Source organism: Ceratotherium simum, chromosome 17 (genome assembly GCF_057802395.1).
Source record: "Ceratotherium simum simum isolate JZ-2026a chromosome 17, ASM5780239v1, whole genome shotgun sequence".
NCBI classification, from domain to species: Eukaryota; Metazoa; Chordata; class Mammalia; order Perissodactyla; family Rhinocerotidae; genus Ceratotherium; species Ceratotherium simum.
Genome location: NC_141916.1, coordinates 49,999,719 through 50,026,946, shown reverse-complemented (window position 1 = coordinate 50,026,946; position 27,228 = coordinate 49,999,719). Strand labels below are relative to the sequence as shown.

Sequence of the window (27,228 nt, the reverse complement as noted above, 5' to 3'; positions counted from 1 at the left end):
TTGCTTTACATGAAGAAAAAAAAGTCAAAGCTTCGGGACACTGGTCAGGTCTCAGTGCCACCAGCTGGTGACAGGTTGGGGCTACTGCAAGACTTGAACCCTGTAAGATGGGGGAGTGTGTTTCAGGCCCTGGCCTGGCCATGCCTGGCTCCACGTGAGAGGTTTCTGGAGGCCCTGCCCCCTTGGAGGACTTGCTGAGACAACTCATCTGGGCCTGGGTGTGTGGGAGAATATGGCTGTCAGAATTAGCACAGATCTTCCCATCAACTGGTCGGGTTCAAGTCTCAGTGGCTCTGTGTGGCTGGGTCTCAATCAGAGGTGGGTTTCCTTGTCTAAAATGTCCTCTCTTGAGATAACCCACTGAAACCTCTGGTCTCCCACTGCCAGAGGCAAAAGGAGAGGGACCCTGGGGTCCTGGCTTCCTGGGCTGTGGGTGGGACGCTCCTCTCTCAGGGACACTGGTGTGGTGGCAGAACCAGTTGGTGGTTGAAAGGCAGGATGGATCCCAAGCATGCAGGGTGCAAGGAAGCGGGAAGGCTGAGGGCCAAAGATGGGATCCTGGGCCAGAGCCAGCAGAGCTGGGCCTTCAGGTCAGCCTCCTGGGCCCAGTACTGCCCGCAGATGCCAACAGCAGGATGCTGGCCAGGCACGGGTGGGAAGAAGAGGGACTGCCTGATCCTGAGGCCAGCCCCACCTCTTCTGCCCCCTCTGAGCATGTGGTGTCATCTGAGGACACTGTCTGCCTTCAACCCTTCAGAGAGAATTCACTTCTATTACAAAATAAAAATTCTCCATGGAGAGGCCCACCCAGCCTTGAACAAAGCGAGAAAAGACATTTATTTTATCAATAGTCATACACCGCATAATGACGTTTCGGTCGACAACAGACCACATAAAGGACGGGGGTCCTGTAAGATCAGTACCGTAGAGCCTAGGTGTGTAGGAGGCTGTACCAGGTAGGTTTGTGTGAGTACACTCTGATGTTTGCACAATGGCGATATGGCCTAACGACGCATCTCAGAACGTATCCCTGTCATTAAGAGACGCATGACTTTAGTAGAGATATGTTGCTCTGAAAAAGGTTTGCAAATGAAGACAAATGCACTGCAGAAGTCCCACCAGCCCCAGGCACGCAGGCAGCTAACAAAGTTGGCAAATACAGATATTCGACCAGTCATGAGATTTCCCAAAGCCACAAAGAAAGAAGGAAATGAAATACCTCATTCTTAGAGAAAAGGCCTCCGCCAAGACTCACACTTGTAGACACAGACACACACATTCACACAGACACACACACACACACGCAAGTCCTCTCACCTACTTTTGCATTGTTCAAAATGTCGCAGCCACCTGCGTTAGTGGTGAGCGGGGCGTGCCTGAGGAACAGCATGGGGCTCCTACTGAGAAGTGGGACCTCCTCGGGACAGATGGGAGCCAGGCCTGCTTCTGTGTGTGAGGACGGAAGCAGACTGTGTGCATAAGCGTGTGCACGTCTCCGTGTGCGCATGTGCGAGGGCGACTGCCTTGAGTCATTCCTAGGGGAAAGGGAGCAAAGAGACGACGGATCATCACCGCACAAGCAGGGGGAGGTGGGCGGTGGCCGGGGGCCAAAGGCTGGGAGGCTCAGCCCAGCCTGGAGCCTCAGTTGATCTGGCGACAGGCTTCGAATGTCAACTTGGTGGCTCCACCCTAGATCTTGATGTGGGACTCCGCCCAGGAGATCACGTTGCCAGAAAGGGCCTTCGTGCTGCAGGTGGCCAGGTTGTACACCTCTCCTGGGGTCACCTTGCGGTCCCAGATGTTGAAATGGGCCAGCTCACCCACGAGCGCTTGGGTGGCATCAAATCCTCCACCCAGTGTGTTCTGCTCCTGGCCCAGCACTAGCACGCCTTGTGGCTTGATGGGGTGATAGGGCGCCAGGTTCTCACCATTGCCACCCTGGGTGCCATCCTGGTAAGCTTCCCAGACCCCGTCCCGGGTGGTCCAGGTGATACAAATGTGGTGCCACTTGCCATCATTGATGACAAAGAGCAGCTTGGCCAGCTTGTCGTTGATGAGGATCTCCATGGTGTTGTTGCCCCATTCGATGAGGACCAGTTCGTTGGCGTGGCTGGGCACGGCGTAGGAGAAGGGTGTGCCCAGCCCCGGCGCCGCGCTGGACTTGAGCCACATGCACACGGTGAAGGCATACATCTCCGGCAGGCTCTTCTTCACCTTGGCGTACATGTAGTTGGTCGGAAGTGGGAATGGGAGCTGGAACTTGTCTCCAGGACGGTTGTCCTTCTGGCCTTTCTCCAGCTCGCTGATCCGCTGGTGTAGGGAGGTCAGGGCGCTCTCAATCTTGACCCTCTCCTCGGTGTCGTTCTTGGGGCCCCCCTTGCCTTCCTCCAGAGGGTTCACCCGAGACAGCACCTGCCTCTCCAGGTCATCGATCTTGCTCTGCAGCAGTTCCTTGAGGCTGTTGGTCTGGCTGGAGGAACTGAGCCGGCTGTACTGCTCCAGGTTCTCTAGGTGGGTTTTGAGCGACTGCAAAGTTTGCCCGAGTTGGCTGAGCGTCTCGGCGGCCGGCGTCCAGGACAGGTCGCCCATGGTGTTCTTGCCGGAGCCAGGCTGCTTGCGGCCGCCGCCCGTCCGGGCCTCGCTGGCGCCCGCGTCCAGCGTGCTGGGGCTCGCGCAGCGGCCCAGCCTAGTGGTCAGCTCGCGGATGGTCTCGTCTCCTTCTGCCGCAGCACGGTCTCGGGGAGCTGCGTCCACGTTGCTGCGGAGCTCCGTCGCGCCGCCGGCGGCCACAGCCGCGGCGCACGTGTGGGCGTCCACGGGCACCGAGATGCAGATGAAGCGCGTGGCCCGACATCCTGGGCCCCGCTGCCCGGGAGACAGAGGGCGAGAGACGCACAGGTGCGCGCGGCGCACAGGCCGGCCGGCGTGGCTGCGGCACTGGGACCGGGGGCTCCGGCCCGGCCGCGCTCTGCTCGGCTGGGGCTCGGCGAGCGGCGGGCGCTCTGGGCGCCGCGCTGCTGGGCCGCGCAGTCCGCACCGCCGCGCTGTCTGGCCGCCACTGCCCTTGGAAATTCCTAAACAATGAAAAATATGTATAAACTTCAGTATATCATGATCATAAATCAAATATTCCAGAAGAATTAAAATTAGGAGAGTGGAGAATATTAAACAGCATAAAAATGTATTATACAATTATTAGTGTTTAGCATCACATCTGTCATTTTACAAAATATCTGCTTAAGAGTAAAGGATACGGAACAGATCAAGGAGCTGGGTAAAACACTAGAAAAAATCACCCAAGCTGAACAGAAAAAAGAAAAAAGAATTAAAAAGAGTGAGGACACTCTAAGGGACCTCTGAGACAAGCACACTAACATCTGTCTCATAGGTGTCTCAGAAGAAGAGAGAGATCAAGGGGCACAGAATCTATTTGAAGAAATAATAGCTGAAAACTTTCCTAACCAAAGGAAGGAAACAGACATCCAGGTACAGGAAGCACAGAAAGCACCAAACAAGATAAACCCAAAGAGGCCCACACCAAGACACATCATAATTAAAATGTCCAGAATTAAAGATAACAGAGAATCCTAAAAGCTGAAAGAGAAAGGCAACAAGTTATATAAAATGGAAACGCCATAAGGCTATCAGATGACTTCTCAGCAGGAATGTTACACGCTAGAAGAGAGTGGCGTGATATACTTAAAATGCTAAAAGGTAAAAACCTACAGCCAAGAATACTCTATGTGGCAAGGATATCATTCAGAATTGAAGGAGAGATAAAGAGTTTCCCAGAGAAGCAAAAATTAAAGGAGTTTACCACCAAGAAACCAGGCCTATAAGAAATGCTAAAAGGACTTATTTAAGGGGGAAAGAGAAGACCACAAATAGGAAAAAAAATTATCTATGTCTATGATAAGAAGGTAATGGATACAAATGCACAAAAAATAGGTTAGATATGATATCAGAAACATAAAATGAAGGAGGACGAGTGTAAAAGATTAGAGCTTTTAGAAAGAGGTCAAATGGCATGATATATTTAAAGTGCTAAAAGGAAAAAACTTACAGCCAAGGATACTCTACCCAGCAAGGTTATCATTCAAAATGGAAGAAGAGATCAAAATTTTCCCAGATAAGCAAAAATTAAAGGAGTTTGTCACCAAGAAACCAGTGCTACAAGAAATGTTAAAGGGACTGATTTAAGGGGAAAAGAGAAGACCACAAATAGGAAAAATTATCTATTTCCATGATTAGAACGTAATGGATACAAATGCACAAAAAAGAGGTTAGATATGATATCAAAAACATAAAAGGAGGGAGGAGGGGAGTTAAAGAGTACAGCTTTCAGACAGAGGTCAAACTAAAGTGACCATCAATTCTGTATAGAAGAAGTAAGGAACAGAGAAGGACTACTAAAACACTGAGGAAAAAAAAAAGTTTAAAAATTGCAGTAAGTACATACTTATCAATAGCTACTTTAAACGTCAATGGACTAAATGCTCCAATTAAAAGGCATAGGGTGGCTGACTGGATAAAAAAACAAGACCCATATATATGCTGCATACAAGAGACACACTTCAGACCTAAAGATACTCACAAACTAAAAGTGAAGGGATGGAAAAGGATACTCCACGCAAATGGCAATGAAAAGAAAGCTGGGGTAGCAGTACTCATATCAGACAAAATAGACTTTAAAACAAAAACTGTAAAAAGAGACAAAGAAGGGCATTACATAATGATCAAGGGAACAATCCAACAAGAGGATATAACACTTGTAAATATCTACGCACCCAATGTAGGTGCACCTAAATATATAAAGCAATTATGAACAGACATAAAAAGAGAAATAGATAGTAACACAATAATAGTAGGGGACTTTAACACTCCACTTACACCAACGGATAGATCATCCAAACAGAAGATCAATAAGGAAATATTGGCCTTAAACGACACACTAGAACAGATGGACCTAGTAGATATATACAGAGCATTCCATCCAAAAACCGAAGACTACACGTTCTTTTCAAATGCACATGGAACATTCTCCAGGATTGATCACATATTAGGCCACAAAACAAGTCTCCATAAATTTAAGAAGATTGAAATAATACCAAGCATCTTTTCTGACCACAACGGTATGAAACTAGAAATCAACTATAGGAAGAAAATCAGAAAAGCCACAAATACATGGAGATTAAACAAAATGCTACTGAACAACGACTGGGTTAATGAAGAAATCAAAGAAGAAATCAAAAAATACCTGGAGACAAATGAAAATGAAAATACGACATGCCAGAATTTATGGGATACAGCAAAGCAGTTCTAAGAGGGAAGTTTATAGCGATACAGGCCTATCTCAACAAACAAGAAAAATCTCAAATAAACAATCTAACAATGCACCTAAAGGAACTGGAAAAAGAAGAACAAACCAAGCCCAAAATCAGTGGAAGAAGGGAAATAATAAAAATCAGAGAAGAAATAAATGAAATAGAGGCCAAAAAAACAATAGAAAAAATTAATAAAACCAAGAGCTGGTTCTTTGAAAAGATCAACAAAATTGACAAACCTTTAGCTAGACTCACCAAGAAAAAAAGAGAGAAGGCACAAATAAGTAAAATCAGAAATGAAAAAGGAGAGGTTACAACAGACACCTCAGAAATACAAACGATTATAAGAGAATACTATGAAAAGCTATATGCCAACAAATTCAACAATCTGGAAGAAATGGATAACTTCTTAGAATCATACAACCTTCCAAAACTGGATCAAGAAGAAGTAGAGAATTTGAATAGACCAATCACCAGTAAGGAGATTGAAACAGTAATCAAAAACCTCCCCAAAAATAAAAGTCCAGGACCAGACGGCTTCCCTGGGGAATTCTACCAAACATTCAAAGAAGACTTAATACCTATCCTTCTCAAACTCTTCCAAAAAATTGAGGAGGGGGGGAAGGTCCCTAACTCATTCTACAAAGCCGACATTACCCTGATACCAAAACCAGACAAGGACAACACAAAAAAAGAAAATTACAGGCCAATATCACTGATGAACATTGATGCGAAAATCCTCAACAAAATACTAGCAAATCGCCTACAACAATACGTTAAAAAGATTATACACCATGAACAAGTGGGATTCATTCCAGGTATGCAGGGATGGTTTAACATTTGCAAATCAATCAACGTCATACACCACATTAATAAAATGAAGAACAAAAATCACATGATCATCTCAATAGATGCAGAGAAAGCATTTGACAAGATCCAGCATCCATTTATGATAAAAACTCTGAATAAAATGGGTATAGAAGGAAAGTACCTCAACATAATAAAGACCATATATGAGAAACCCACAGCTAATATCATCCTCAATGGTGAAAAACTGAAACCTATCCCTCTAAGAACAGGAACCAGACAAGGATGCCCACTGTCACCACTCCTATTTAACATAGTATTGGAAGTCCTAGCCAGAGCAATCAGGCAAGAGAAAGAAATAAAAGGGATCCAAATTGGAAAGGAAGAAGTGAAACTGTCACTATTTGCAGATGACATGATTTTATATATAGAAAACCCTAAAGAATCCACCAGAAAACTTCTAGAAGTAATAAACGAATATGGTAAAGTTGCAGGATACAAAATCAACATACAAAAATCAGTTGCATTTCTGTACACTAACAACGAAGTAGCAGAAAGAGAAATTAAGAATACCATCCCATTTACAATTGCAACAAAAAGAATAAAATACCTAGGAATAAACTTAACCAAAGAGGTGAAAGATCTGTACATCGAAAACTATAAAACATTGCTGAAAGAAATTGAAGAAGACACAAAGAAATGGAAAGATATTCCGTGCTCTTGGATTGGAAGAATTAACATAGTTAAGATGTCCATACTTCCTAAAGCCATCTATAGATTCAATGCAATCCCTATCAAAGTTCCAACAACATTTTTCACAGAAATAGAACAAAGAATCCTAAAATTTATATGGAACAACAAAAGACCCCGAATAGCTAAAGGAATCCTGAGAAAAAAGAACAAAGCTGGAGGTATCACACTCCCTGATTTCAAAATAGACTACAAAGCTATAGTAACCAAAACAGCATGGTTCTGGCACAAAAACAGACACACAGATCAATGGAATAGAATCGAAAGCCCAGAAATAAACCCACACATCTATGGACAGCTAATCTTTGACAAAGGAGCCAAGAACATACAATGGGGAAAAGAAAGTCTCTTCAACAAATGGTGTTGGGAAAACTGGACAGCCACATGCAAAAAAAGGAAAGTAGACCCTTACCTTACACCATGCACAAAAATTAACTCCAAATGGATTAAAGACTTCAATGTAAGACCTGAAACTATGAAACTTCTAGAAGAAAACATAGGCAGTACGCTCTTCGACATGAGTCTTAGCAACATCTTTTCAAATACCACATCTGACCGGGCAAGAGAAACAATAGAAAAAATAAACAAATGTGACTACATCAAACTAAAAAGCTTCTGCACAGCAAAGGAAACCATCAACAAAACGAAAAGACAACCTAACAATTGGGAGAAGATATTTGCAAACCATACATCTGATAAGGGCTTAATCTCCAAAATATATAAAGAACTCATGCATCTCAACAACAAAAAAACTACCAACCCAATTAAAAAATGGGCAAAAGACCTGAACAGACATTTCTCCAAAGAAGATATACAGATGGCCAACAGACACATGAAAAGATGTTCAAAATCACTAACTATCAGGGAAATGCAAATCAAAACTACAATGAGATATCACCTCATGCCCGTCAGAATGGCTATAATTAACAAGACAGGAAACAACATGTGTTGGAGAGGATGTGGAGAGAAGGGAACTCTCATACACTGCTGGTGGGAATGCAAACTGGTCCAGCCACTATGGAAAACAGTATGGAGATTCCTCAAAAAATCAAGGATAGAACTAACATCTGATCCAGCTATTCCACTGTTGGGTATTTATCCAAAGAACTTGAAAACACCAATTTGCAAAGGTACATGCACCCCTGTGTTCATTGCAGCGTTATTCACAATAGCCAAGACTGGAAGCAACCTAAGTGCCCATCAAGGGACGAATGGATAAAGAAGATGTGGTATATATACACAATGGAATACTACTCAGCCATAAGAAACGATGAAATCCAGCCATTTGTGACAACATGGATGGACATTGAGGGTATAATGCAAAGTGAAATAAGTCAGAGGGAGAAGGTCAAATACCGTATGATTTCCTTCATTAAGTAGTAGATAATAACAACAATAAACAAACACATAGGGACAGAGATTGGATTGGTGGTTACCAGAGGGGAAGGGGGGAGGGAGGAGGGTGAAAGGGATAATTCAGTACATGTGTGGTGATGGGTTGTAATTGGTATTTTGGTGGTGAACATGATGTAGTCCATGCAGAAATTGAAGTACAATGATGTACACCTGAAATTTTTACAATGTTATAAACCAATGTTACTGCAATAAACAAAAAAATTATATTAAAAAAAAAAAAGAAAGAGGTCAAACTAAAGAGACCATCAACTTAGTACAGATTGCTATATACGTAGGTTATTATATATGAACCTCATGGTAATCAAAACCCAGAAACCTTTAATAAGTACACAAAAAGCTAATGAAAGGAACCAAAACATAATACTAAAGAAAGCCATTAAACCACAAGGGAAGAGAGCAAGAGCAGAAGAAAGGAACAGAGAAGAACTACTAAACCACCCAGAAAAAAGTGAAAAAATGGTAGTAAATGCAGACTTATCAATAGCTACTTTAAATACCAATGGACTAAATGCTCCAATCAAAAGGCATAAGGTGGCTGTTTGGGTGAAAATACAAGACCCCTATATATGCTGCATATACGAGACACGCTTCAGACCTAAAGACACTCACAAACTGAAAGTGAAAGGATGGAAAAAGATACTCCATGCAAACGGCAATGAAAAGAAAGCTGGGGTCGCAATACTCATATCAGACAAAATGGACTTTAAAACAAAAACTGTAACAAGAGACAGAAAAGGGCACTGCATAATGATCATGGAACAATCCAACAAGAGGAAATAACACTCATAAATATCCATTCACCCAACAGAGGAACACCTAAATATATAAAGCAATTATTAACAGACATAAAAGGAGAAATAGACAGTAACACAATAATAGTGGGGGACTTGAAAATTCCACTTACACCAATGGATAGATCATCCAAACAGAAGGTCCATAAGGAAACATTGGCCTTAGACAAGAACATTCCATCCAAAAACTGAAGAATACACCTTCTTTTCAAATGCACATGGAACATTCTCCAGGATTGATCACATATCAGGCCACAAAACAAGTCTCTATAAATTTAAGAAGATTAAAATAATACCAAGATCTTTTCTGACCACAACGGTATGAAACTAGAAATCAAATATGCGAAGAAACTAAGAAAAGCCACAAATATGTGGATATTAAACAAAATGCTTCTGAACAATGATTGGGTCACTGAAGAAATCAGAGGACAAATCAAAAAATACCTGGAGACAAATGAAAATGAAAATACGACATGCCAGAGTATATGGAATACAGTAAAAGTGGTTCTGAAAGGGAAATTGATAGCAATACAGGCCTATCTCAAATTTCAAATAAACAGTCTAACAGTACACCTAAAGGAATTGGAAAAAGAAGAACAAACAAAGCCCCAAATCAGTAGAAGGAGGGAACTAACAAAAATGAGAGCAGAAATAAATGAAATAGAGACTAAAAACACTAGAGAAAAAAATCAGTGAAACCCAGAGCTGATTCTTTGAAAAGATAAACAAAATGAATAAACCTTTAGCTGGACTCATCGTTAAAAAACACAGAGAAGGCTCACATAAGTAAAATCAGAAATGAAAGAAGAGAAATTACAACGGACACCTCAGAAATACAAAAGATTATAAAAGAATACTACGAAAAACTATATGGGAACAAATTAGATAATCTGGAAGAAATGGATAAATTCTTAGAATCATAAAACCTTCCAAAACTAAATCAAGAAGAAATAGAGAATTTGAACAGACCAATCACCAGTAAGGAAATTGAAACAGTAATCAAAAACCTTCTAAAATGTACAAGTCCAGGACCAGATGGCTTCCCTGGTGAATTCTGCTAAACATTCAAAGAAGAATTAATACCTACAGTTCTCAAACTCTTCCAAAAAATTGAAGAGGAGGGGAAGCTTCCTAACTCATTCCACAAAACCAATATTACCCTGATGCCAAAACGAGACAAGGACAACACAAAACAAGAAAATTATGGGCCAATATCACTGAAGAACATAGATGAAAAAATCCTCCACGATACTAGCAAATCAAATACAAAAGAACATTAAGAAGATCATACACTGCAATCAAGTGGGATTTATTCCAGGGATGCAGGGATGATTCAACGTCCACAAATCAATCAATGTGATACACCACATTAACAAAATGAAGAATAAAAATCACATGATCATCTCAATAGATGCAGAGAAAGCATTTGACAAGACACAGCACCCATTTATGATAAAACCTCTGAATAAAATGTGTACAGAAGGAAAGTACCTGAACATAATAAATGCCATATATGACAAATCCACAGCTAATATTAAACTAAATGGTGAAAAACTGAAAGCTATCACTCTAAGAACAAGAACCAAACAAAGATGCCCACTTTCACCATTCCTATTTAAGATAGTATTGGAAGTCCTAGCCAGAGCAATCAGACAAGAAAAAGAAATAAAAGGGATCCAAATTGGAAAGGAAGAAGTGGAACTGTCACTGTTTGCAGAAGACATGATTTTATATGGAGAAAACCCTAAAGAATCCACCAAAAAACTTTTACAAATAATAAATGAATACAGTAAAGTTGCAGGATCCAAAATCAACATACAAAACTCAGTCGCATTTCTATACATTAACAACAAAGTAGCAGAAAGAGAGATTAAGAATACAATCCCATTTACAATTGCAACAAAAAGAATAAAATACCTAGGAATAAACAGAACCAAAGAGATGAAAGATTTGTACATTGAAAATTATAAAACATTGTTGAAAAAAATTGAAGAGGACACAAAGAAATGGAAAGATACTCCATGCTTTTGGATTGGAAGAATTAACATAGTTAAAATGTCCGTACTTCCTAAAGCAATCTACAGATTCAATGCAATCCCTATCAAAGTCCCAACAACACTTTTCACAGAAATAGAACAAAGATTCCCAAAATTTATATGGAATAACGAAAGACAGCAAATAGCCAAAGGACCCTGAGAAAAAAAGAACAAAGCTGGAGGTATCACACTCCTTGACTTCAAAATATACTACAAAACTATAGTAACCAAAACAGCATGGTATGGGCACAAAAATAGACACACAGATCAATGGAACAGAATCGAGAGCCCAGAAATAAACTCACACATCTGTGGATAGCTAATTTTTGACAAAGGAGCCAAAAACATACAATGGAGTAAGGAAAATCTCTTCAATAAATGGTGTTGGGATAACTGGACAGCCACATGCAAAAAAAAAAAAAAAAGAAAATAGACCATTATCTTTGTGTATCACCATACACAAAAATTAACTCAAAATCAATTAAAGACTTGTTGTAGACCTGAAACCATGAACCTTCTAGAAAACATGGGCAGTATGCACTTCAACATCAGTATTAGCAACATATTTTCAGGTACCATGTCTGATCAGGCAAGGGAAACAATAGAAAAAATAAACAAATGGGACTACATCAAACTAAAAAGCTTCTGCACAACAAAGGAAACCATGAACAAAACAAAAAGACAACCTAAAAATTAGGAGAAGATATTAGCCAACCATTTATCTGGTAAGGGGTTAATATCCAAAATATATAAAGAACTCATAAATCTCAACAACAAAAGAGCTAAAACCCAATTAAAAAATGATCAAAACCCTAACAGACATTTCTCCAAAGATATACAGATGGCCAACAGGCACAGGAAAAGATGTTCAACATCATTAACTATCAGGGAAATGCAAATCAAAACTACACTGAGATACCACCTCACACCCGTCAGAATGGCTAATCAACAAGACAGGAAACAACAAATGTCGGAGAGGACTCGGAGAGAAGGAAACTCTCATACACTGCTGGTGGGAATGCAAATGGTGCAGCCACTATGGAAAACAGTATGGAGATTCCTCAAAAAGTTAAAAATAGAACTACCATATGATCCAGCTATTCCACTGCTGGGTATTTATCCAAAGAACATGAAAACACGCATGCATAAAGATCCCTGCACTCCTATGTTCATTGCAGCATTATTTGCAACAGCCAAGACTTGGAAGCAACCTAGATGCCCATGAAAGGACAAATGGATAAAGAAGATGTGGTATATATACACAATGGAATACTACTCAGCCATAAAAAAGGATGAAATCTGGCCATTTGTGACAACATGGACAGACCTTGAGCGTATTATGCTCCACTAAACAAGTCAGAGGGAGAAAGTCACATGCCATATGATCTCACTCATAAGTAGAAGATAAAAACAACAACAAACAATCACATAAAGACAAAGATTGGATTGGTTTACCAGAGGAGAAAGAGGGAGGGGGGAGGATGAAAGGAATGATAGGCACATGTGTATGGTGATGGATTGTAATTAGTCTTTGAGTGGTGAACGTGACGTAATCTATTCAGAAATTGGAATATAATGACATACACCTGAAATGTATATAATGTTATAAACCAACAATAAATATATATATATAAAGAACTCATACAAATCAATACCAAAAATATAAATAATCCAATTAAAAAATGGGAAAAGGTTCTGAATAGACATATTTCGAAAGAGAATATACAAAAGACCAACATGTACATGAAAAGATGCTCATGTCATTAGGGAAATGCAAATTAAAACCACAGTGAGATATCACCTCATGCCTTTTAGGATAGCTAGTATCAAAAACATAAGAGAGGTCCGGACCGTGGCTTAGCGGTTAAGTGCACGTGCTCCGCTACTGGCGGCCTGGGGTTCGGATCCTGGACGCGCACTGACGCACCATTTCCTCGGCCATGCTGAGGCCGCGTCCCACATACAGCAGCTAGAAGGATGTGCAAATATGATGTACAACTATCTACTGGGGCTTTGGGGGGAAAAATATGTAAATAAAATTAAAAAAAAAAAAGCAATGACCTCTTTAAAAAAAAAAAAAAGGACAAGAGAGGGGCCAGCACCATGGAGTAGCAGTTAAAGTTCCCTGCACTCCCCTTTGGCGGCCCGGGTTTGTGGGTTTGGACCCCAGGCGTGGACATGCACCACTCATCAGCCATGCTGTGGTGGCGACCCACATATAAAATAGAGGAAGACTGGCACAATTGTTAACTCAGGGCAAATCTTCCTCAGCAAGAAAAAAAAAAGACAAGAGACAACAAATCCTGGAGTGGATGTGGAGAAAGAACACCTGTGTACTGTTGGGGTGATTGTAAAAGCCAATACTGAAAACAGTATGGAGGTTCTCAAAAAATTAAAAACAGAACTACCATTTGATCCAGCCATCCTACTTCTGGAATATATCCAAAGGAAATGAAAACACTGACTTGAAAAGATATCTCTGCCTCCACATTCATAACAGCATTATTTACAACAGTGAATATACAGAAACAAACTAAAGGTCCATCAATAGATGAATGGATAAAGAAGTTGTGGTGTATACACAGCAGTCTCCCTGTATCCATGGTTTTGCTTTCCCTGGTTTCAGTTACCCGCAGTTACCCCCAGAGTGCAAAAACATTAAATGAAAATTTCCAGATATAAAAAAATTCATTTTAAATTGCGTACCCTTCTGAGTAGCGTGATAAAAATCTTGCATTATCCTGCTCCAGGCCACCCCGGACATGAGTCATCTCTTTGTCCGTCTAGGAGCCACCCCAGTTATCAGATGCCTATTGCATTGCTTGTGTTCAAGTAACCCCTTTTTTTACCTACTAATGGCCCCAAAACACAAGAGTAATGATGCTGGCAGTTCAGATACGCCAAAGAGAAGAAGTGCTTCCTTTAAGTGAAAAGGTGAAAGTTCTCGACTTAATAATGAAAAAAAATCCTATGTTGAAGTTGCTAAGATCTATGGTAGCTTTTATTACAATATTTTGTTATAATTGTTCTGTTTTATTATTAGTTATTGTTATTAATCTCTTACTGTGCCTAATTTATAATTAAACTTTATCATGTGTATGTATGTATAGGAAAAAACATGGTATATACAGGGTTCGGTACTATCTGCAGCTTCAGACACCCACTGGGAGTCTTGGAATGTATTCCCTGGAAAAGGAGGGACTACTGTATACAATATACTCTATTGTATACAATTCCTTACAATAATGGATACTATTCAGCCATAAAAAATGAGGAAATCCTACCATTTGCAACAACATGGATGGATCTTGAAGGCATTATGCTAAGCGAAATAAATCAGACAGAGAAAGAGAAATGCTAAATGATCTCACTTATGTGTGAAACCTAAAATAAAACCAAACTCATAGAAAAAGAGATCAGACTTGTGGTTAATAGAAGTGGAGTCTGGGGGGAGGAGGAATTGGAGGAAGGTGGTCAAAATGTACAAAATTCCAGTGATAAGATAAATAAGTACCAGGGTGTAAGGTACAACGTGATGACTATTGTTAACATTGCTGTATGATATATAGGCTAGTATTAAAGAGAGTAAATCCTAAGAGTTCTCATCACAAGAATTTTTTTTTCTTTTTGTTTTTCTTTTTTCTTCTCTTCTTATTGGATCTATATGAGATGGTGGATGTTAGCTGAATCTTCTGTGGTAATCATTTCACAATATATGTAAATCAAACCATCATGCTGTACATCTTAAACTGATACAGTGATGTATGTCAATTATTTTTCAATAAAACTGGTCCAACCTTAATTTTTCCCTCTTGAAGACATGAAATCAGCTAAATTCTAAAGAGCCCTGGTTCTTTCTCTCCTCCATTAAAATAATTCAATGACTTCCTTTTGAACTTTAAATGAACATCTAAAATTTTTTCATTTTCTGTCACTCTTTCCGTTACCCAAAGTCTCCTCCCACGCTGGCCACTTTTTAGATCTCAGATGCACCAAGACAGGTATTTGGGCAAAATTTCTGTTCTTGAGGAATTTTTAGTCTACAGGAAGTAAGTATTGTGATAAACAACAACAACCAAAACAATTTTTCTTGGTATCACTGGCACCTAGCACAACACCAGGATCATAGTTGACCTGCAGTAAACAATTCCTTTTTTTTTCCTTTTTTCTTTTTTGTGAGGAAGACTAGCCCTGAGCTAACATCCAATGCCAATCCTCCTTTTTGCTGAGGAAGATTGGCCCTGAGCTAACATCTGTGCCCATCTTCCTCTACTTTATATGGGATGCCGCCACAGCATGGCTTGACAAGTGGTGCATCAGTGCATGCCTGGGATCCGAAGCTGCGAACCCTGGGCCACTGAAGTAGAAGGCTAACACTGAACTGCTGTGCCACCAGACAGGCCCCGAACAATTTCTGATTAAAGTAAGAGTCTGTTGGTATGATAAACCAGATGAAAGAAATTAATGTATAAATTAAAAGTATTATTGCAACAGTGTTTCAAACAAAACAAATATTAATTATCTAGGTCAAAACAAAATTACAGAAGCATAAAATTATCGGAGATGGCTGCAGCGTGATGTGGAACACTGCCCAATGAAAGACACTGCAAAAGAGGAATTTAAGAAAATCTTTTCATGCAAACGTGCTATGCATGTCTTGCAGTCTCCGCCTCAATTTGCTTAAAGAGCATGTCTGCCCTTACTTTATATATATACATGTATAAAATATATATCAACAAATAATGACTTCCTACAATGTCTAAGAATAAATGGCTAATGTGCAAAATTTTAACATCTAGTAAATCATTAAAGTGGAATGATATGATTCATGTTTGTCCTAAGCTCCCCTTCCTAATGTGCCTCACAACAAATTAGAGTGTGTGTTTTTATTTTCTTTGAATTTTATTACAACTGCTATAACTACAAGAGCAAAAATAATTACAAACCAGACATTTTGTATGCAAAGTGTTTCCATAACCTGTCCAAGGCCATGAAAGCCAAGAGATATTCTTTCAGTTCTTCCCCTGGTACAGCCATCTGTTGATACAGGAAACACGGTCCAGCACAGGGTATTCACTTGCATTATTGAGAAGGATAGTCAGAAGAGAAAAAGAGTGGTGAAAGGGGCCCCAACATTACTCTATAATGCATATACACAATTCTCCTACATTAGTATTTATCTCCCAAAATATAAAAAGACTCTTAAGTGGCAAACATACATTGATCTGTCAAATAAAATAAGATCATCTTTCATGTATTTTCTGCATGGTAATTAATGCACAGACCCAGGGAGAGATGAGGGTCTGTTGCTCTGAGATGTTGGACTCAGCCTCAGAAGTCATTAGGCATCTTATCAGAATTACTTCCTCTTCACCATTGAGAGGCTTGTAAGTAGTGTTTGTGCGTATCAGATGCAAGAAGAAATATTTTGATTCAGAATAAAGAAAAATATTCTAGGAGCAATTAAAATCTGTAAATGACTACCTGGGGAAAAAATGAGTTACATTTCCCTGGAGGTGTTCAAAATGGTAGATAACCACTTGGCAGGAAAGTATAAAGAGAAATTTATGAATTCGTTGGATTCTTGGACATACAAGATCCTGTTCAAACCTATGATTTTATGATTCTGTGAAAATAGATGTTTACCATAATCATATTTCCTGTCAGAAGTTCTGGATTGTGTTTTCTTCCCTTAGGCATGAGATTTCACCTCTGTGTAAATATCCTTCTCAGTCATTTCTGGAGAGTAGAGAAACGTATTGAGATAAGATATGGGGAAAGGAGAACCTCTTCCACAATAGTTTAGAAAAAAATCATTGTACTTCATGCACTCATGCAACATACGGGAATTAGCTGTCAATGAAAATCATACGTGAGTAGGAATTTCTTCCTCCTTTATAACAATTCCTTTACACATGAAGGGCCTTCTTAAGTAAAGTTTATATTGGAATTTCCCACCAACTGTGGTCTTCCATAGGTTGAGGGATGCTGCTGTGCCAATGATGGATGGAGAAATAGTTTAATTTGAGGAGGACAAAACTGTAAAAAATCTTTTGTTAAGACAAAATATTATCATTTCAAATAGGTTCTCCTCCTACTATGATCAGAAGACAATTGAAATAACAGATCTGAACACATAAAAGCAGAGCTGTCAGGACAAAGGCAGGCTGAGAAGGGGCTATTCTGACTGCCTGAGAGATATCAGACACTTTTATTATTAAACCACAAATCACAAAGGCTTCCTGTTTTGCTTTGTTTTAAATCTTAAACCATGTTGTTTTGTAGCAGAGAACATCCAACTATACAGTAATGCCAGAGTATAAGAACCCAATTTATAGCTACAATGATAATAAATCCAGAATTATTCTGTTTTCTCCATCCTGTTCTTCCTAAGGCCATTCATTCCCACTTGTCAAACACCTGATTTTATTTTTAATTCAGTATGAGTTCCCTCTTCTCTGCAATGAGGAGCCCATTGAAATTGAGAACAACCATACATCTAGACATATATGTAAAAAAAATCAAGAGGTCAAGAGATTAAGGGCTGGTCCAACAGTTCAGCAACATCATCAACGCCATTGGCTCTCTAAATCTTTCTAATCTGTCCTCGGGAGTGTTGATAACCTCATGGCCACAACATAGCTGCCATAGCTCCAGGTAATTTGTCAGTATTCAAGACAACAAAAAGAGAATACAGGCAATGTAAGCCATTCCAGAAAACCTCTAGCCAACTTTGTCTTAAGTTTCAGTGGCCACATGGCCACTGTAGCTGCAAGGGGAGCTGGGATAGTGAGTAACTCACGGGAATGGCAGGAGAAAAGGTGATTTGGAATGGCTCATGGATAGACCAACAGTCTATGCCACCCTACGCTAGGACTAAACAAGATTTAGCCAGACATAAACAAATTTTTGAGGACTTACTACTTATTCCCCATAATAAATGTAAAAGTAATGAACCCAAGAGGCCTCTTTTACTTTTCAGAAAAGGAACAAGGAACTACGTACCACAGTATCTGGAGAATAAGGAAATATCTTATACTATATCACTGCTTTGGCATGGTTAGCCTCTGCTAGTTTATCTGTAGCAATTATCAGTATAAAACCTTAGAAGCAAAGGAACCAAATAACTGCCTTTGTGGAAACAAAAATGGTAGAGTTAAAAAGATTCCACCTGAGGTACGTGTCCGGGTTAGTGGTGACACTGAGGGACACCACAGGTAGTAACAACTTTAAATTTAAAAAGCAAGAAGGATGAGTTTCTGAATCAAAGAAGAAAGGAAATTAGTTTGAGCCTCAGCAGGAATTTTCAGATAATTTTCGCTCTCTCTACAATATTCATTCTCACCTCTATTCTGTAAATAATTGCTTTCATTTACCTACTCTGGCTAAACACCATACTGGTTGTCCCTAGTCACAGCTGCTCCAGCAATGCCCAATATCCTACCTTCCAACAGGGCTAATAGTCTGTGGAAAGTTATGCATTTTTGCTGTAATCATTCTGAATGAAATTTGTCCAACCGCAAAATACATAATTCTCCTCCATATCCAGTTGAATGGATTTCTTTGAAAAGTTTTCCCTGTGCTTCAGCAGAGTGAACTCCATCTCTCCTGTGACTTCTCAGAGCACCTTCATTGTGACTCAGTCACTTGTGTTTTCACATTACTTTTCAATTATTTGTAGGAATTTCTGCTCTCTGAAATTTGAGCTCCCTAAGGGAAGGGTCTGTGACTTAATTACCTTCATAATTTGAATACAAGTATAATGACCTGCATGTCATAAAATAAACATTTGTTGAACAAATGATTAAAGGAACAAATCAATGCTCTATTGAGGCAGACACAATTAGAAACAAGGAAAAATAAAAAGAAGGGGTAATTAATTCTGTTTCAAGGTGTCTAAGAAAGAATCGTTTGATTTCCCTGGATGGCTGTGTTCCTACACTAAAATACAATGTTTACATTTTTTAAAAATTTTCACCTAATAAGGAAAGAGAAAATCTCATGTTGTAGTTTGTCTCTATACCTCCAGAGAACAAAAAATTCTCTATCTAGATTATTATGGTTTATAACTAAGAATAAAGTCTAACTAAAAAGGATGATACAAAATATTCACAAAAATAATATTATTTCTAAAGAAAGAGGAAGGTAAACTTATATCTTTTCCACTTTCGTCAGTCTTTGTAATTCACTTTATTCCATTCCAAAAGAAAGCAGCCTTGGAGGGCCCAGCATTATTCCATTACCTGAATGGAAATTCTTCTCCTCAATGACCTGCTTTTGATTCAACTCTATTCTACTTGAAAATACTCCAATTCAGGAGATTCACTTCCCTTCCCTAAAGTTCAATTGTTCTGAGTTTCCTCTATTTTTCTTGAATTTCAAATATCATCCCCATCAGATAGATTTATGGATGTTAACAAAATCTCTAGAAATGGTAGCTGATGACACCTTTGACCTTACCTGAAAGTTCCACAGTTTGGTCAGAGATAGAGTTGAGAGTGGTTCAATTTCCCTAATAAAGGCTGAACAGGAGGGAAATATCTGATGTCCAGAATGACTGAAAATATCCTCAGCAGTAGACTAAGAGATCTTGACATTTCAGAGACTTTCTGAAAGTTTCTGCTCTGGTCAGAATCTCATATACGTTTAGACTTTTTTTAAAGGACTTTTCTTCTTTCTTCACCCTCGGGCACAGATGAAGAACACTTACTTGTGAGGTAAATAGTTTTGACTTATAAATGGAGGAAAAAACAATACCATAGATGGCTAGATAATGTAAGGAAGGAAAGAAGAAAGAAAGGAGAGAAGGAAAAAAGAAAAAGAGGAGGAGGAAGAGAGAAGAATGGGAAATGATCTAGTCAAAATTGTGAGCGGGTTAGCTGGGAATCTCTGTAATCATTTTGTGTGTAGTTTCCAAGTAGAGATCTCACCTTTCCCTAACGTTGGGTGAGAGGAAATCCAAGCGAGAACTAAGAGGATGGAAGAATGTTCTGTCGGTCGGCACCTCCCACATGACGCAGACAGAGTTAATGAAGAAAATACACCAGAGGACTCTTTGCTTAGAAAATGTTATAAATTCAAACTGTGGGACTATGAGGGAGATGAATAATTATCTTTTAATTAGCCGGAGAAAAGATTACAAATACTGAAATATTGTCATTTTATAAGTACCCTTGTTCTTATGTTTTACTTTGCTAAATGACTGGGAAGAAAACCACACAAGTTTCTTTTCTTTCAATGAAAGAATAAAAGAATGATGGTCAGACATTTAAGTTATATCATGAAACATGTATTATGTTATATATACAACATGGCCCCCATGTCTGGAAACATAAGCAAAGTTATATGATAATGGTTTGTGGCTATCACTTTACAAAAACAATGACATTATATGATATGTTCACTGTGTTCTTCCTCATTAGCAATGTGTTATGCAAATTAGAAATAAATATAGTACAATAACTTAACATTTCCATCAATCCTTGAACATGCTTCTGCGATGAGTTGCCTGCAATGATTTTTGGCTCCAATTTTAGTTATAAACCTGAACCTTTAGCACACTCCAGAAGTAATGAAGTGAGTTACTCTTTAAAAAGTAAAAGAAAATATTAACTATATTTCCAAACTTAGTCACCCTGTATTTAATATATATTGTATATATTCCGAACCTACCCCTAATTATAATATCTATTCCTCATTAATAAGTTATTTGCTATTGTGGATATTTATCTTTTAATTAATGATCACTTCGCCAAGTAGCCTAGATTTTAGGCAATAACTATGTCATATTCATGTTGACTTTCCAGTACTTACCACAGTTTCCTATACCTTGGGAGAGTGAGGGAGAAGAATAATTACCTCTTAATTAGCCAAAGAAAAGATTACAAATACTGAAATATTGTCATTTTATAATATTTCATTTATTTTATTGAGTACGTGCTTAATAACTATTTCTTGAATAAAAATGAACTTAAAATTTTCTTATTATTTACTTTTGAGGTACATTTTGTTTATTTGACACATAAGGTACACAGCATCCAGAGCTTTATTTCCTCTGATAATTTTATCACAATAAATACTCTGAGAGATTTTTCAAACGAAGTCTTGGAGCTACCACTCCTCTGCTTATACTTTTCACCACTGGAAGATAGTCTTCTTTATATTCAACAAAAGAAATTTCTTCTCCTTTTTTTAAAAATGCTCACTTCTCTTCTAAGATATCCCTGATAAAAGCCACTAATATGTTTTGTTTTGTACTGCTTTAATGACAAAAGCAAACTGCTACTAAGTGAGGAAATAAACTTGTCTAAAATTCGTACAAATTATGAAAGAGTGTGTAAAAATATTTTTCAGTGCAAATTAGATGAAGGAACATTTACTTAATGTAATCCAAAGTGACATAATAGAAGACAAAAGAGTTTCATAGAGTAGTGAAAATGGGCAGTTAACTCTGACTGGGCTGGAATGTGAGCAAACTATACAAGGATGTGCCATTCAAGCTGATTATTGAAAGAAAAATAATTTTAGCTGTAGAAATGGGAAGGGAAAAAGCATATTGGGCCAAATGAAACTCATGACTAGAGCAAGTAATGGGTGAAACAACCAGCATTTGGCACAGAGAATTCAAAGCACACAGTAACCACTTCTAAAACTGAATTATCTTATGGATTTTTGTGTAAAATATCTGGATTCTACTTTGATATTCTGACAGAGACATGACAGATAAAATCATAAGAGGAAAAACTTCAAGCAACCCTGTTCCACATTATTGATTTCCAATATCCTTCTCTTGATATCATGAGTCAGCATCTACCCACTAAGGATGAACTCAGGATCAGGTTCAACTTTTATTTAATCAGATTCAATTAGTGTCTCCACTTGGTTTTACTTCTCCTGTAACACACTGAAAGGCCTATTTTAAATAATTACTTGCATGAAAGCATTGCACCTGCCATTTTTAAGTGCCTGTGATACCTATATATATATATATCTGCCTTTGTACCCTGGAGAATGTCCATTATTCTCAGGCTCTTAAGATAATGCAGAGATATCTGAGCTAAAGATAAAGATCAGAGATATAGCACTGTCAAGAGAAGAGTCAGGCAGCGTGGGTTCCAACCCCCAACTCCAGCTATTAATTAATTGAATAATCTTACAAGTCTCAATTTTCTCATCTATAAAATGAAGATAATGATATTACCTCATATGATTGTTATAATGAGAAAATGAGAAAATATATGTGTATCCAGCAAGGAAAACAGAAATCTCTCTGAGTGGTTAAAACACAAGGAATTGAATTCAGGGAATTGATTAAGCAGGTGACAAAGAGGCTAAGAAACTGCTTGGGAGTCTATAAGGAAACACAGAGTTTAACAATACCAGGAAGCCTCTACTGCCCTCTGAACTAGGAATAAACGAAGGAGGTGGTTTTCCTGGAACAAAGACCACTGGCAGAAGCTAGAACCATAGAAGATCTGTCCAATGAGAGGACCATAAAAGTAATGCAGCTATTGCTAGAGATGCAATCTAAAGTAGAGAGGGGTTAAAACTACCCTGGCCTTTCCGTTTCTCCCACCCTCCGCGTTCCTATTGGCGTCTCCTGTTGACAAAACCCACCTTGAATCCAGAAACCTGGTTTTACGGAACCCATCTTATACACCTTCTCAGATTCTCAGCCTCAGCTTCACATGTCTCTCGAGTTCTTAACCACTTGCTTTACACAGTTGTCCCCACAACGACCACCTGCAGGTGAGGCTGAATGATTCCACTGTCTGAAGTCTACAACTGAACTGTCTAGCTCTGATCACCATTTCCAGACTCTGTAAGCATCACAACACGGGATATGAGAGGTGGATTCACCAGCAGCTGTACAGGCTAGAAGTGCCGGTTACTAGTTTCCGCTTGGAATGAACTATAACCAACAGGAGACAGATGGAAAGGAATTGGCATATAAATGCCTCTCCACTCCTCCCTTCCATGGACTATTTACATTTACAGTGTTTCTGTACAGCCATATCCCCCATTTGACCAGCTTTGTCCCTTCAGGGAGCAGTGGTCAGCTCAGGTGTGTACCACCTTATATTTGTTTCCCATCCTTCCTTGCCTTGCTTCCATTTTCCCTCATTTTACTGCCCTGTAAAGCATTGAATGCACTTAAGTTTCTCCTCAGGCTTTGTTTGGTTGAGACACTGGGAAACACAGCCTGGAGGGGTTAACTCCCCTGCAATGCAAAGCTGAGTAGAAGAAGAGCAAGGTATAGATCTGAACACAAACAGGCCCAGACTGGCATATTCTAACCTCAATATTCATTCCCAACTTATATTCACAGTTAAAACTTATGTAACAACTTCATGCTTTCACCTAATATGATGCAACTTTCTGCTATAACAAGAAAGAGGCTCTTACCTTCTCCCTGACAAGGAGAAACAAAAAGCCCAATTGGTCATTGTGTCTATCTACCTCAAATATCGGGCCTCCAAATCATATGCAGTCCTCCCCATCAGCTCTAGATGTGGCCCCTCATAGTCTGGAAATCTGTATTGCAATGATAAAGTCCACTAACACCTCCTATACTAAATGGCACTGGAAACAGAAGAAAAAAAGTATAGGTGCTTTCCATATACACATATCATATGCTTATCATCATATCCTCACTTCTGTAAGATGTCATGAAGCCAAAGTTGATATTTATCACTTTCTACTCCCACCCTCCATTCATTTTCCTCAGGAGGCTAATGTCTCCACTGGTTGTGGTTCCTTATCTAGGGTAATAACTCCTCCCAAGTGTTCCTTTCCTATTTTACTTTACATAAAAGTTTTATTTAGTTGGAAGATCTCTGCTATGTCCTTATTCACCCTAGGATCTCTGGGATATTGCACTGATAATAACTCCCCATCAACTAATCCTGCCCTACTAGGCATAATAGGGAGCTATGACTCAATTGCATTGAGGGACCTCCCCCATCACAGATATTCAGTCTCTGCCTAACTCCTCCCTCTTATGTCTTCTGCACTACTTAAGTTTAGGAGGTCTCTTGTGGGTCTAGCTTCTTAGCTTTAGACAATGGGCAATGTCCAGAATTCTTGACTTGTCATTTCCGTTCTCTCTCTTCCTTATGTAAAAACATCATAGTTTATACCTTCTAGACATCCAATATCAATTCGCAGTATAGAAGATCTGCTTTCTATATGCACCTGATGGTCACTTATTATCAGCATTTCTACATTCAACAGGTGTTTCATAAAGAATTTTCAGTCCTTCATGATTAAATTTAAACTCCATACATCACCTGACAATGCAATGGTAGTAGTAAAAATAATTATACATTCCGTGGGGGAAGAGATTTGAGTTGTCATTTCCAAAACAGGCATAAGACAGGCATGAGGCCAGGTGTCACTACACCTCCTCTCTGGGTATGGTATGGATCCCAAGAAGGGACTGAAGATCATATAGAATTCTACCTTCTGTTATATTGTAGACGTTACAGCTTTTCTCTACAGAGAAATGTTCTACAACATTTCTCACTGGCTAATGGTATATGTATTTATTTAGAGACGGGTTATATGATGTGGACCAAATCATCACTACAAACTCCCCTGAATGGCTACAATCCTGCTTTTCATTAGATGGCAGCATTTTAACCCAAGGTTTCTTGGAAAACAGAGCCTGAGTGTGATAAGACTCATGAGGGGAAGGAGTAAAATCCAAAGGAAGCAAGAAGGAGAGGCGAAAGGAAAGGGAAGTGAGTCAGGGAAGGAAGAACAGGCAGCACAAGACGATATATTTTCAGAAGCTGGCCACAACTTCATAAGAAAACAGTTTTTTACTCATTCACAGCTCTGAGGAGCCCTTAAATAAACACTGTGTATTCAGAGTCCATCAGGTTGGAGGAGGGGGCTAGCAGTTCTTTCGCAGCCTCGTTTCTGTCTTCTGTCGTTTTATGGTGAAAATTTTCCATATTCGGCCTTTACAGCCCTGCATTTCTAGATGGTGTCACCTGAACCCTTCAGGCCACCGCTGAAAGCTGCAGCCTCTGAAGGATCTTGGTCAGTCTTGGCACTGAATCTGCTGCGGCTCTTGCCAAGGTGGACATGATGGAGGCCATGCCAACATCTGGCTATTGTACAGGTTTTGATAACCTAGTTTTACAACCATGAGTACCAAACAAGCATTTCTGAGGCTGCTCTGGCTAGGAAGCTGGGCAAGAATCCAGGTGAATGAGACAGACAGGATGAGATACCAGGGGAAGCACATCAACTAGATCCAGTATACTGCCCAGTGATGGGACATGCTCGAACCTGTATATTAAAAGCTTTATGAAATTTCCAGGTTTAATGTTGATGTCATATAGGTAAAGATCTAAGTTTGACAAGAGGATATATAAGATTTCACTTAAGAAGCCAGGAATAAAAGCAGTTATAATAAGTAGAAGAGAGGAAATAATAAAGATAAAAGATGAAATAAATAGGATGGGAAATGGACAAACATAAAAAAATCAGTGAAACAAAAAGCTGGTTCATTGACAAGATCAATAAAATTGATAAAAATCTCTAGCTAGACTGATCAAGAACAAAAAACACAAATACAAAAATATTATAAATACAAATATCAGAAAAGAAAGGACATGATTACAGATTCTACAAACAGTAAACAGATAATAAGGAAATATTATTGTTATGGATTGAATTGTGTTTTCCATAAAGATATGTTTAAGTCCTAACCCTGGCACCTATGAATGTGACCTTATTTGGAGATAGGGTCTTTGTAAATGTAATCAACTTAGGATGAGGTCATTAGACTGGGCCCTAATCCTATTGGACTAGTGTCCTCATAAGAAGAGGAAACAGCATGTAAAGACAGAGACACACAGGTAAAAATGCCATGTGAAGGCAGGGGCAGAAATTGAGGAATGCAGCTGCAAGCCAAGTAATGCCAAGGATCAACGGCCACCAAAAGCCAGGAAGATGCAAAGGGAAGTTTCCACCCATCATCTCAGAGGAAGCATACTGACACCTCGGTGTTGGACTTCTGTCTTCCAGACAGTGAGAGAATACATTTTGGTTGTTTTAAGTTGTGAAATTTGTGATACTTTATCACAGAAGCCCTAGGAAACTAATACAACTATGAAAAACAATATGGAAATAAATGTGACAATTTAATCAAAATGGACAAGTTTCTTGAAAATAAAAATTATCAAAATTGACAAGAAACAGAATGTCTAAGTAACTCTAAGACTATTAAAGAAATGGTATTCCTAATTAAATACCTTCTACCAAAGAAAACTTCAGACCCAGATTATTTCACTAGTAAGTTCGATGAAACATTTAAGGAATGAAAATACAAATCCTAGCCCCTCAAAAGAGATGAATATTCAAAAATATCACAAATGAATATATAACACCAGTATTTGTCCAATACCATAAACATAAAAAGACATCTTAAAAAAGAAAATAACAGACCAATATCCATTATGAATATCAACACAAAATTCCTTAAGAAAATATTACCCAAGCAAATCTAGCAATATATACAAAAGTAGGATAAATACAGCATGACCAAGTGGCATTTATCAAAGAAGTGTAAGTTTTATTCAGCATTCAAAAACCATCAATGCAATTTACGGTGTTAAGTGACTAAAAGACAAAATCTATATAATCATCTCAATAGATGCAGAAAATCATATAACAAAAATCAGCTCCCATTCATGATGAAAGTCTCAATCAATAAGAATAGAAGGGATTTCCTCAACGTGATAAAGAGGAGCTACAAAAAAACCTATAGCTGACCTCACATATCATAGTGAAAGACTAAATACTTCTCTTTGTAAGACTGGAACAAGGCAAGGATGCCTACTATCGTCACTTCTCAACCAGAGGTCTTAACCAGTACAATAAAACAAGAGAAAAAATGAAGGAAGGATAAATAAAACTTTCTATATTCTCATAGGATATGATTATGTACATAGAAAAGAAAAACTCTAAGGAATACGAAAAGTAAAAAAAAAAATTTACAGGAAATAAGTAAATTTAGCGAAGTGATAGAACATCGGGTCAATTTACAAAAAACAATTTCATCTATATAAACTGTTAACAAATAATTTGAAA

At 38.8% G+C, this 27,228-nt stretch overlaps 1 pseudogene; it reads right to left on the bottom strand.

The window, feature by feature from the left end:
- Positions 1–1,555: 1,555 nt before the first annotated feature.
- LOC101396998 (neuronal pentraxin-1 pseudogene) lies at positions 1,556–25,229 on the bottom strand (annotated as a pseudogene).
- Positions 25,230–27,228: the final 1,999 nt, after the last annotated feature.